The sequence below is a fragment of the Capricornis sumatraensis genome, chromosome 2 (assembly GCF_032405125.1).
Source record: "Capricornis sumatraensis isolate serow.1 chromosome 2, serow.2, whole genome shotgun sequence".
Taxonomy (NCBI): domain Eukaryota; kingdom Metazoa; phylum Chordata; class Mammalia; order Artiodactyla; family Bovidae; genus Capricornis; species Capricornis sumatraensis.
The window spans coordinates 25,343,615-25,355,880 of NC_091070.1; the positions used below are offsets into that span (position 1 = coordinate 25,343,615).

Consider the following 12,266-nt stretch of genomic DNA (forward strand, 5'->3'; position numbering starts at 1 on the left):
GTATTATCTCTGCTGCTGCTAAGTAGCTTCAGTCGTGTCCGACTCTGTGCGATCCCAGAGACGGCAGCCCACCAGACTCCCCTGTCCCTGGGATTCTCCAGGAAAGAACACTGGAGTGGGTTGCCATTTTCTTCTCCAATGCATGAAAGTGAAAAGTGAAAGTGAAGTCGGTCAGTCGTGTACGACTCTTAGCGACCCCATGGAATGCAGCCCACCAGACTCCTCCATCCATGGGATTTTCCAGGCAAGAGTTGCCACTACCTTCTCCATCATATTATCTCTAGAGCTGAAATAATGTAGATTCAGCAGAATCTTTTGAGGAATGGCGATATGACGTAAATAAATAACACAGTGTTTTCTGCATGAGAAAACACTACCTAAAGAGAAAAGCATTTTTTAACTTTTTAAAAAGAGACAAATTTGACTTATTTACAAAGTTACTAAATAGTAAGTATGAAAAATGGCTTACCTTTTTTCCCCTAGAATGTAAGAAGCTGATGAAGTCACATATTTCCAATGGAAGATATTACTGCTTGAAACCAGGTCACTATAATTATCAACTGTTTAAAATGAGACAAAGAAAGGGGTAACATTAATTATCTACAATTATACATTTCTTTGTTAACAAGAAACTTATGTGACACAAAACCTCAAGCCTTGAAGAGATATATGTCCCTAGGTTTAAACTCTCCAGGGAAGGCTTCTTTGAGCAAAGATTGGACAAATAGTTGAAAACTATTTAAATAATCGCTGATCACTAACTGTAAATAGTTTTTTTAACAACAACACAACAAAATTTTAACATTTACTGTTATCACCCTACTTTTTTTTCCCAAAAAAAGGAAAACATGAAAGTTCAGCTAATATAAATATAATAAAAAAAAAAAAGAGGGTACTATTCAAACAGCTTCAAGGACAAAAAGTATGTTCCAGACCAGATCATATTTACAGTTCCTCATCTAGAATTCAACTAACATTCAACTGCAGCAATCAGCCAAGCTTGGCAAATTAAAATAACAGTAATTTTGACAGATTATCTTCTATAAATATTCAAATATGGACGTCTGTGTGCATGCAAGGGTCTCTATATGCCAATCAAAATGCTTTGTTTAAGATCCTAAAATTGAGCATTTTTTTACCCTTCATTTCTGTAGGGGTCCCCTGGATCCTTAACTTTCATTTTAACCCTTTCACCTCAACTGATAAAGCGGCCAATTATTTCAATTCCATGCCCTGAATTATATTACCTATAGCCTGAATTTAAAAATTTTGAGAGTAACATTCATACAAATATAAAGCACCAATAAACAAGAAGAAACAACCTAGGGTCTTAAAAAATCTAGGTCTGTAAAGACAAAAAGAAAAATCCAGGAATTGGGGGTAATGGGGATAAGGAAAGCAGGGAGAGGAGCTTGACAGTCAGCAGCTGAATAAAAGATTAACTTTTTATTCATGTAATCAGGTATGCCTTGGTAAAGTAAAATCCAAATATAAAGAGCAATTAACAACTTCATAAATTTGGGCTGTATATGAAGTTCAATTAAGATAGACTACTATTATTTGGCTCAAGGAAGACCTTATACTTTAAGTATACCAAAGTGTCAAAAGTGGGAAAATGCATTTAGTGTGAAATTGAAACCAAATTTTTTAAATGCATAGATAGATAGCCCTATATTTAATCAAGAATAATGGCTTTAAAGAACACAAGCTATCTGATACATGAATTTTCTAACTGTCCTCTCCTGTCTCCCATTAGTTTAGTTTCCCTTAAACATGTACAGTTACCGAAAAGCCTCAGATATTCCAGGAAAACTACAAGTGATAAGCATGCTTCTACATCTAGAGAAGCAACAAAATTATGGAAGAAAAGTCAACCTATTTGGAGGCACTGCCCTTCTATGCCCACCTGGAAAGAAACAGCTATAAATACCTCTAATAAAATTGCTCAAAACATCTCTGGAAAATAAGCTTGAATGAAGCTCTACTTCATGATCCACTCACCATTCAACCACCCAAAACCAGGTCCAACAGTGGATCCAAGCCAAACCAACAGTTCCCAATGCAGTGAAAGTGAAAGTCACTCGGTTGTGTCTGACTCTTCGTGACCCGATGGACTCTAAGTCCAGGGAATACTCCAGGCCAGAATACTGGGGTGGGTAGTCGTTCCCTTCTCCAGGGGATCTTCCCAACCCAGGGATTGAACCCAGGTCTTGCGTATTGCAGACAGATTGTTTACCAGCTGAGCCACCAGGGAAGGGAAGACAAAAAAAGTCTGGTCCAGGGACCAGTAGCTTCAGGTTCCACTGGGAGTTTGTTAGAAATTCAGAATCTCAGGCCCTAACCAATGACATATTGGATCAGAATCTGCATTTTAACAAGATCTCCAAATAATTCATATACATATTAAAAGTTGAGAAGCTCTGCTGCAAGAATATTAGAATGAGAGAGAAAGTATAATTCCTCTGTTTAAAGATTGGTTCCCACTATAGGCCACAGTTTGGCCAATAAGCAACCAATTTTAATCTCTGGTTTATCATCACTCCTACAATTTTTATATTTTGAATAAGGGATCTTGAAATACAGAAACCCCTTGTGAGTCAAAGTAATGAATAATCATTAAATCTCAGGTCCCAAGAAAGGCTGTGACAGTTATCAAATCACATTAGCTACACAACTTATTTAAAAATAATAAAAACTCCTTTCATTCTAAATCCTAGACACCAAGAACATGCAGGGTTCCCGTCGCTAAGAGGGAGACCAAGAGACCAAAAGCTATCTTATAACCAGAAGAGAAAGCTATACATGCTGGTTATTCAGCTATGGTCTCTCAGCAACAAATCCACCCTTTAATACTCAGCTCAGTAATGCTGATAATATTAATAAAACTGTGGAAACTACTTTTCTCTTTTGCCAGCTAGCTTCCTGGAGAAGGAAATGGCAACCCACTCCAGTATTCTTGCCTGGGAAATCCCATGGACGCAGGAGCCTGGTGGCCTACAGTCCATGGGGTCGCAAAGAGTCGGACACGACTGAACGACTTCACATTCACATTCATTCACATGTAGTGGTATTGGAGAATGAAATGGCAACCCACTCCAGTGTTCTTGCCTGGAGAATCCCAGGGACGGAGGAGCCTGGTGGGCTGCCGTCTATGGGGTCGCACAGAGTCGGACACGACTGAAGCGACTTAGCAGCAGCAGCAGCTTCCTCATGCTGCCAATAAGGAGAAGCTTGCTTTTTCCACTCAGCATTGACCTAGCACAAGCCCTCCATCCCAACAGCAGCAGTTGGTGAGAGCCACAAGTTTTTCTGAAACTCCAAGAAGTACCAGCAATAGTCAGTACCCCATCTAGAAGTTTTGAGCCCAAACTCTACTCTGCGCTCTTCTCAGTTCCCGTCCTCTGGATGACTGATGCTTTCTTCAATCATTGTCTCTGTGTTACTCCAGTATTTCCCTTTGGCCTTTTCAGCCTCTAATTAATGCCTGTATAACCTACTCCCTGTATTACATTTTATGGCAGAAACATAGTGTAGATAGCTTCCCTGTCTAGATTCTAACTGATATGTAAATGGAATAAAATTTTACCATGACTTGATCAATGTGGAAAACTACTTTCCCAAAACATGATAATCCATGAGAAAATATGTACTGACTATTTCCAAATACATACAGGGAAATGGTGGCAAAAAGTACAATTGAGAAAGAAAAAAGAGGAAATGTAACCTAAGAAAGTAATGTACTAAAACAAACATCATGGTAGAAAACACATTTTGACTCCCTAAAGCATAAAGAAAATTCCAATAAAAAGTCTGAAACAAATATGTTTTCCACTTTAATAAAAATCACAGAATTTAAGAAGTAGAAGGAATTTATTTGCTGCTTCTGCCACTATTCAGTTTTGTTAATTTTATATTGAGTTTGGATTACTATACTTTCAAGAAGCTGTTGAGAAATTAGGGAGAATCCATAGAAGATTATGAAAATTATGAGAGCACTAGGAAATAAAAGCCATGAAGAAGGGTTCAAGGAGTCAAACTTTTCAGTCCAGTATTTGTGAAGAAAACTTCAAGCCAACATTATAAGCTGCCTCCCAGTTAAAGAATTCTGACCAGTTTATGCTTATCCTTCAGATGCTTAAAATGATAGAAGATAATAGTAAATGAGGACATAAAATGGAGTTACCTAGCTTAATGACTCTCCTTCACATTAATAAAGTAGCAGCTCTTAATGCTATTCATATGAGAATGACAGAATATTATTTTAAAAACAATGATGATGATCATGTCCAGAACACTGCAGCCAGAGATCTGACTTAACTGGCCTGAGGCAGAGTCTAGGCATGTTTAAAGAAAAAAAAAACACCCAAGGGTTTATAATGCACTGACAGAGGGATTCGGAACCACTAGTGGGACCGCCTATGACTTTAATATTCAAGATATGATCTAAAGACTAGCTACATCCAGAGCTGGCTTAAAACTGAACATTTAAAAACTAAGATCATAGCATCTGGTCCCATCATTTCATGGCAAATAGATGGGGGAAAAAAATGGCAACAGTGACAGACTTTATTTTCTTAGGCTCCAAAATCATTGTGGATGGTGACTGCACCCATGAAATTAAAAGATGCTTGCTCCTTGGAAGAAAAGCTATGACCAATTTAGACAATGCATTAAAAAGCAGAGACATTACTTTGCCAACAAAGGTCTGTCTAGTCAAAGCTACGGTTTGTCCAGTAGTCAGGCATGGATGTGAGAGTAGACCATAAACAAGGCTGAGCGCCGAGGAACTGATGCTTTTGAACTGGGGTGTGGGAGAAGACTCTTGAGAGTCCCTTGGACTGCAACGAGATCAAAACAGTCCATCCTAAAGGAAACCAGTCCTGAATATTCATTGGCAGGACTGATGCTGAAGCTGAAACTCCAATACTTTGGCCACCTGATATGAAGAACTGACTCACTGGAAAAGACCCTGATGCTGGGAAAGACTGAAGGCAGGAGAAGAAGGGGAGGACAGAGAATGAGATGGTTGGATGGCATCACTGACTCAATGGACGTGAGTTTGAACAAGCTCCAGGAGTTGCTAATAGACAGGGTAGCCTGACATTCTTCAGTCCATGGGGTTGCAGAGTCAGACACGACTGAGCGACTGACCAAACATGTTGAAATAATTCAGAAGGAAGTGTACTTATTGAAAATAAAAATACTATAAGAATGAAGGAAAAAATCAGAGTGTTTTACTCTGGTTTAAAAAGAAAAACTGTTACAATAGTAATATAATCATATCAACACTGTTATAGCTCTGTAGCCCACACTTAAAACAGAAAGGAATATGACACAAAAGCAGTAACTCAGATTACCACCTATAACATCAACATTGTCAATATTCTAGGGTGAATGATAAGTATACCAATACTGCAGATAGGGTTCCTATGAATGAAAAATTTCTGGAAAGAACCACTTTACTATCTATCTTTGGGAAATAATTAAAGCTCTATGTTAGGAGACATATTTTCCTTGATGTCTCCTTAATTCACCCTATACTCTTCCTATAAACACCACCATCACTCTTCGAAAAGGACAAAAGGTTATGACTATTTTTTACAATGAAATGGCATGATGTATAATTTAGTCTGATTTTTCCCTTCTTCTGTACCCCACTACTACTAACTTCCAAAAAGTTCACTCTCTGCTTCTGTCATTACAGAAGCAGAATCTCCAGCCCCAGAAAGACCCAGATGATTCTTTTGAAAATACTGAAGACAACTTTAAAGAAGAGGTCAGATAAAAGGCTATCGATAAAAGGCCTACTAGAAAGTTTTAATAATTCTTGTGAATTCTGAACAGTACAATAGAAAAGCCAGAGTTTCCAGAGATAAATATATTATTGTACTGGGCAGACTGAGCTTAAAATAAGCAAAATTATATCCTATGAGTATTTAAAGAAGAGCAACAATGTCTATGTTTTAGCTTCATTCAGTCCAAGGATACTCCTAAAAAATAAAGTGTACCTTTTTTCATTTGACAAAGCCCGGTTGACCTAGTTTCTGAAAATGAGCAAAACTACAGATATTAAAAATAGCACTGCTTAACCCATAGAGTTATTAAAGTGGATGCTGGAGCCAGAAAGATTTGGGGGCTAAAAATACAAATGCAAAGACTCACTGAAATGGAGTCTTCTAAAGACCTAAGTTTAAAATTATGACTTGAATTCATTGGTTCCTTTGGGTAAGGTTTTACTGGAAGAATCTAAGAAAGCTAGGTGCATGTGAAGCACTGTAGGGATGAATTCTGATTTCCCAAACTGGGGATCTGGAATAAGACTTCCCAGGAAGCCAACAAAGACAAAACCCAAAAGAACAGTGTTCTTAGGAGAGAAAGGAACTGTCAAAAAACAACAGAAGCTAAGCGTTCCTGATATGACTCTGTCATTAACTAATATGACTAATAAAGTAACCCATACCAAAACTCTTTGAAAACTTCCATCAGATTTTAATCATTCATGTTAGTTATATAAATTATTTATAGCTATTTTTTCCTTTCTAGTTAGTACCAGAAAACACTCTCTGTGTCTCTACCTATCTTCATAATAGTATGCTCTTCATAATAGCATGCATCTCTACCTACCTTCATAATAGGCACAGAAGTATGCCTTATTTACTTATCCTATTCAAAAAGACTATATTATTTGAATAATAAAGTAAACTATGCAATATTTATTTAAAAACTTAAAATATACCTTAAAGAAGTGACATTTACTAAAAAATAGTTGAATGAACAAATATCACTACCTTCGTACCCTCATAACATGGAAAAATTTTAACAGAAAAAGTTTACCAGCTCGATCACCAATAAAATAGAAAGCTTATTATATCAAAGAAAAACAACTATTTAAAATCACTAGAATCATTTTGTAATCATCAGGAAGAATAAATTAAAAATATGATTCTCAAACTTCATAGTGAATCAGAATTACTTATTAAGCTTATAAAACTACAGAACCTGAGCTCCATGGCCAGAGATTCTGATTCATAAAGCCGGAGTTTCTGTAAATGAACCCCAAACTCTACATTTTAACAGGCTTCCTAAATGATTACCATGTGGATTATCCTTGAACTACAATTTACTATACACTTCACCTTCAATCCACTGTCAACTTCTTAATAATTCTTTGAGGTCTGATCAGAATGCTCACTGTCAGTCTCATCTTAAAAGCCTCAATTTCTACTTAAACTACATGCTCAGAACTCACACAGAGATAAAACAATAGCAATCAGTTATTGGACATATATTACTATGGGCTGTAAATTCTTCACAATCTATTATACATACATAAGCCTGGCGTGCTGTAGTCCATGGGGTCACAAAAGAGTTGGATATGACTGAGTGACTAAACAATAAGAATTAAATATTTTGCATATAAAATATAGTACAGTGTCTGGCTAAAATAAATAAATGCTCAGTAAAAGTAGCTGCTAGTTGAAAACTAATGGCCACACAAAAACCTGCACATAGATGCTCAGAGTAGCTTTATTTATAATTGCTAAGACTAGGAAGCAACCAGATGTCCTTCAGTAGGTGAATGGATAAGTAAACTTTGGTACTTGCAGACGATGAAATATTCAGTACTAAAATGGAATGAGCTATCAAGTCATGAAAAGACATGGGGGGAACCTTAAAGTAAACAAAGTCAATCTGAGAAAGCTACATAACTGTTTGATTCCAACTAATATGCCATTTTGGAAAACAAAAAACTATGGAGACAGTTAAAAGATTAGGAATAGTCCAGGGTTGGAAGTTGGGGAGAAGAGATGAAAAGGCACAGAGGATATACAGGGGAGGGGCTGGACTCTGGTTTTACGGGTAGATGCTCAAGAACAGCGGGGTTTCCTGAGGCTCTGATCCTGCCTTTGCATATGTCGAAGCCTCCTTCCTTATGACCTTTGCCATGGGTAGAGTTCCTCACGCTGGCTCCCGGCAGTTTTATAATTATACATAAATGTTATTAAACATTTGTCCAAACTCACTGAATGTACAGCCTAAAGAGTCAATCCTAAGATAAACTATGGATTTCTGATTACAATGTGTCAATGCAGGTTCATCAACTGTAACAAATGTACCACTCTGGTGGGAACTGCTGATAAATGGAGGAGGCTATACATGTGCAGGGGCAAAGGGCATAAAGGAAACCTCTATACCTCCCTCTCAGTTTTGCTGTGAACCTAAAACCACTCTAAAAAGGAAATCATCTTGATTCAAAAACAAACAAACAAACAGCAAAATGCTATATCCCTAATAGTAGAGAGATTATCTTTTTTTTTTTTTTAATTTTTTATTTGGCTACACTGGGTCTTAGTTGCAGAATGTGGGCTCTAGTTCTCCTACCCGGGATCGAACCTGCGCCCCCTGCATTAGGAGCACAGAGTCCTAACCACTGGACCACCAGGGAGTCCCGAGAGATTATCTTATAGGGGTCCTCCTAACAAGCCTAAGAGGCACTCGCTTTTGTTTCAAGTTGCAGTTAAGGAAACTAAGGTTTAACAACTTGCCTGGGCAAGTAACTTGCCTAGAGGTGGTAAAGGAGAAGAGACAGGATTCAGGAGAAACCAAGTAATTCCAAAATCTGAACTCTTTAACCTAAGCTAACTTCCTCAAGAAGCCAGGCAACAACAGTCAATACAAAACCGTTCCACAGTCATAAACACACTTCGCAAGAATTTTCCTGAGTTATGCCCAGGTCAGTCATGGGGAATGACCTAAGCACACACTCACAAATGTTCCTACAAGGCTAATAACTAAAGAAGGACAGGCACAGGACTGTGACAGACGTCTGAGAACAGGTAATTATAGTAACCAAAACCAGGTAGGGGTTGATGAATAAACTACTTTGTATTAAGGAATGTTCAAATAAGTATAATACTTAAAGAGTGTTTAATGCTTTCACAGCACTTTAGAATTATAAATTACTAATAACTCCTTGACAAGGGTCAATATGACTGTTAACCTTCCAGCAGAAAATATGAAGATACAGATTGATAAAATCTAAACAGCTAACACTGAATGACTTTAGATTCAATAACCTGACAAACTCAGTTTTGGAACTCTCCACACATAAAGACTATGATCCTTAGTTAAGAGTCTAAGAAGCCACAAGGGGGTCAATTCAAAACAAGACTCTATATTTCATCCACACAAAATATGAACATAATAAATATGAAATTCAAAGTTCTCTAATGCTCTTTAATGTTTCCTACTCAAACTTTATAAAATTTGATTATGTTCCTAATGATTAAGTTTTGTACATTTTTTAAAACACTCTAACTTTTCTCAAAATATGTATTTCCCAGTATCTCAAATTGCTCCCATGTGGCTACTGTCTTATCTCTCAAGTATTAATATATTTCTCGCTTGCTTCTTCCCACAACGCATCCCCGAAACGGTAAGCAATGGTTTCCACAAACATCCCTTACCCTGCTCCCACCTGAACCACAACTACATTCACAAGTAAAACACAATTCACTGATAACATCAAAAAAAATGAAAGCAAGTATTAGTCACTCAGTCGTGTCCAACTCTTTGCGATCCCATGGACTGTAATCTGCCGGGATCCTCTGTCTGTGGGATTTTCTGGGCAAGAATACTTGCCAGGAGGTTGCCATTTCCTCCTCCAGGAGATCTTTCCTACCAAGGGACTGAATCCAGGTCTCCTGCACTGCGGGCAGATTCTTCACCATCTGAGCCACCAGGGAAGCCTGATAACATCAGCATACCACTAAAACTACAAACTCAGAAAATGAAAACTACTGATATGATAACGTGTACACTATTCTGTTCAACTGTACAGGACAGAACTTGTATTTTAACCCGGTATCTCTCAACAAGTTAATGCAACTCTTGTAGTTACTTAGTTTTATAGATTTTAGTTTTACAGATAACTAAGAAGATTTTTAATGAGATGCATTCAAATTAGGCTCTTAGTTAAATAACATATGATACATAATACAGAACAATATACATATATATCTTAAGCAGAAAGAACACATACTTCTCACTTGTTCACTGTCTCTTTTTCACTACCTGTCCGATGCAGAGAGTCTGATTTCACTGGAGAGCTACTGCCCAAAGAATCTTATTACGGCAGGAGGAACCCAAAGACTGAACACAGACTGAACACTTTCCTGTGCTCAAGATCTGTTCATTAAACATGTAAAAGCAGCTAACTCTATTATCTAGATTTTTATAAAGAATGCATATTACACTTTAATAGTTACAAAAGATTTAGCCATTTTTTCAATGTGATAAGTTTATTTAGTGGGAGCTTTTCTCTTTTTTTTTTTTTTTTTAAGGAAAAAGCAGATTTTAGAAATCCCTGCCTGAGGAATAATGCAACTTTAAACACATCAAATCCCATAAAAGCACATCAGTGAAATCAGTGATGTTGTGAAGGGTTCTAGATGGCGGCACAGAGTCCCTGAACCAACAGACACCACGTTTCAAGAACGGTGTGCTTCTCTTCCAGAGCTCTGTCTACAGAAAAAGCACTCTGCTCTTTATAATGGAAACCAGAGCCCAGAACTAATATGACCACAGAAATTATTTGGAACGGCCTAGAAGTCCCTCTAACTGCATAACACCCACGCACCTCAAATGATAGGAAACCTAAACATTTGGTAAATCTTTCCCCACTCTCTTTGTACTAAGTATTAAAAAATATGTTCCCCGTAATGAGAAGGTTCTCTAGACACAACTGAATAGGGATACCTTTAGGCCCCAGACCTCCCTCCACTCCTTCACAGAGGAAGAATAAGCCATCTAGGTGTAATTCAATCAGAAACTTTTTAAAGAACCTATCTTTTAATGGTATAAAAATGCACTGTCCAGTAAGGCAGTCAGTAGCCAAATGTGGCCACTGAGCATGTGAAATATGGCTAGTTTAAAATGAAAAATGCCCTAAGTGTAAAATACACGCTGACTTCAAAGACTCAGTAGGAATAAAAGAAGGCAAAATATTTCATTAGTTTTAAATAATTATTTTAAATAATATTTAAATAAGATACATTATTAAAACTAATTTAATCTATTTCTTTTTACCTTATTTAATGTGGCTACCAGAAAATTTTAAATTACAAGCATGGTTCACATTGTATTTCTATTGTACAGTGCTGATCTACCTAAACCAGTGACCATAAGCCCTTACTAAACTTCCTGTATCAAGCTTTCATGCTTCTATAGCATCATAAAATCTGGTCTTCACCAAAATTCCCTTTCCCCCTGATTTGCACAGTAGATTATATTCAGGTTCCTTCCTTTCTGATACCATCATTCAGTCTTAAAATGCTGAATAAATTCTGTAATATTTCACCTCCTCCACCAGCATCACCACCCAACCCAATTCATCTTTTAAAATATTCATCTTTTATCTCTAATGGCTATCACATTTAGAGAAGAAAAGGCAGAGAAATTTTCACAAAGGGGCCTCCAGGTTATCTTTAATAAGCAATCTGTGATAGTGCTCAGGGTTTACTCTCTAGAATCAAAAATCATGAACCCTGCCGTCCACTGTGCAAAGCATTATAGCTCAGTTCCCTTATCTGTAACATGGGTAAATACTATTATGTTTCATTTAACTCATCTCATATTAATATAAGAAAAACATTTAGAAGAGCATCTGGGACTTCAGTGCTAATAAGTATTAGTTATTACTGTTATTATAATTTCCTTTCTTGTCCTGCGTCCTGAACCTATCGTTCTCCTCTTTCTACTCCTGGCTGCTCCATCAACAGGTTCTCGCTTCAGCCAAACCTGCAGCATATGCAACAAAAGGTAAAGAATACACAATGAGAGGGAGGTCATTCGGAGCCAAAAAAAAAAGAATACCAAACACAAGAGCCCATAAGAAAGTGTACTATGTGACATAACCAGAAGATTCCTCAGCATGATAAATAGTCACGCTAATTCTGGGACCCTGTAAAAAGTATATTCCAGGGGGTTGAAACAGATGTTCCTAAAGTCCCCTTTTAATCCTCTATGCCCCTATCAAAGTATCCAACCAAGATGTTAAAACCTGGAACATATCTCCTTGATAATACTCAACAAGACTAAAAATTGTACATTCTTTGTAACTTTGAGTCAGCTACTGACTCATATCTGTACACCTAAAAATTAACTAGTTCCTATCCGCATCTATTGGAAAGCCTAAGTTTAGACCTCTATCACGTGGCAACCCACGTTAAAATCTGTCCACTCTTACCTAAAAGCCCAAGAAGCAG

At 37.3% G+C, this 12,266-nt stretch overlaps 1 protein-coding gene across 2 annotated transcripts in view; it reads right to left on the reverse strand.

The window, feature by feature from the left end:
* FUT8 (fucosyltransferase 8) overlaps positions 1-12,266 on the reverse strand; it is a 318,971-nt gene that overhangs the window by 213,317 nt on the left and 93,388 nt on the right. For both annotated transcript variants that reach the window (XM_068964112.1, XM_068964113.1), the window contains exon 3: positions 470-560. The gene's annotated coding sequence lies outside the window, so the exon portion shown is untranslated. The remainder of the gene's footprint in view (positions 1-469; positions 561-12,266) is intronic.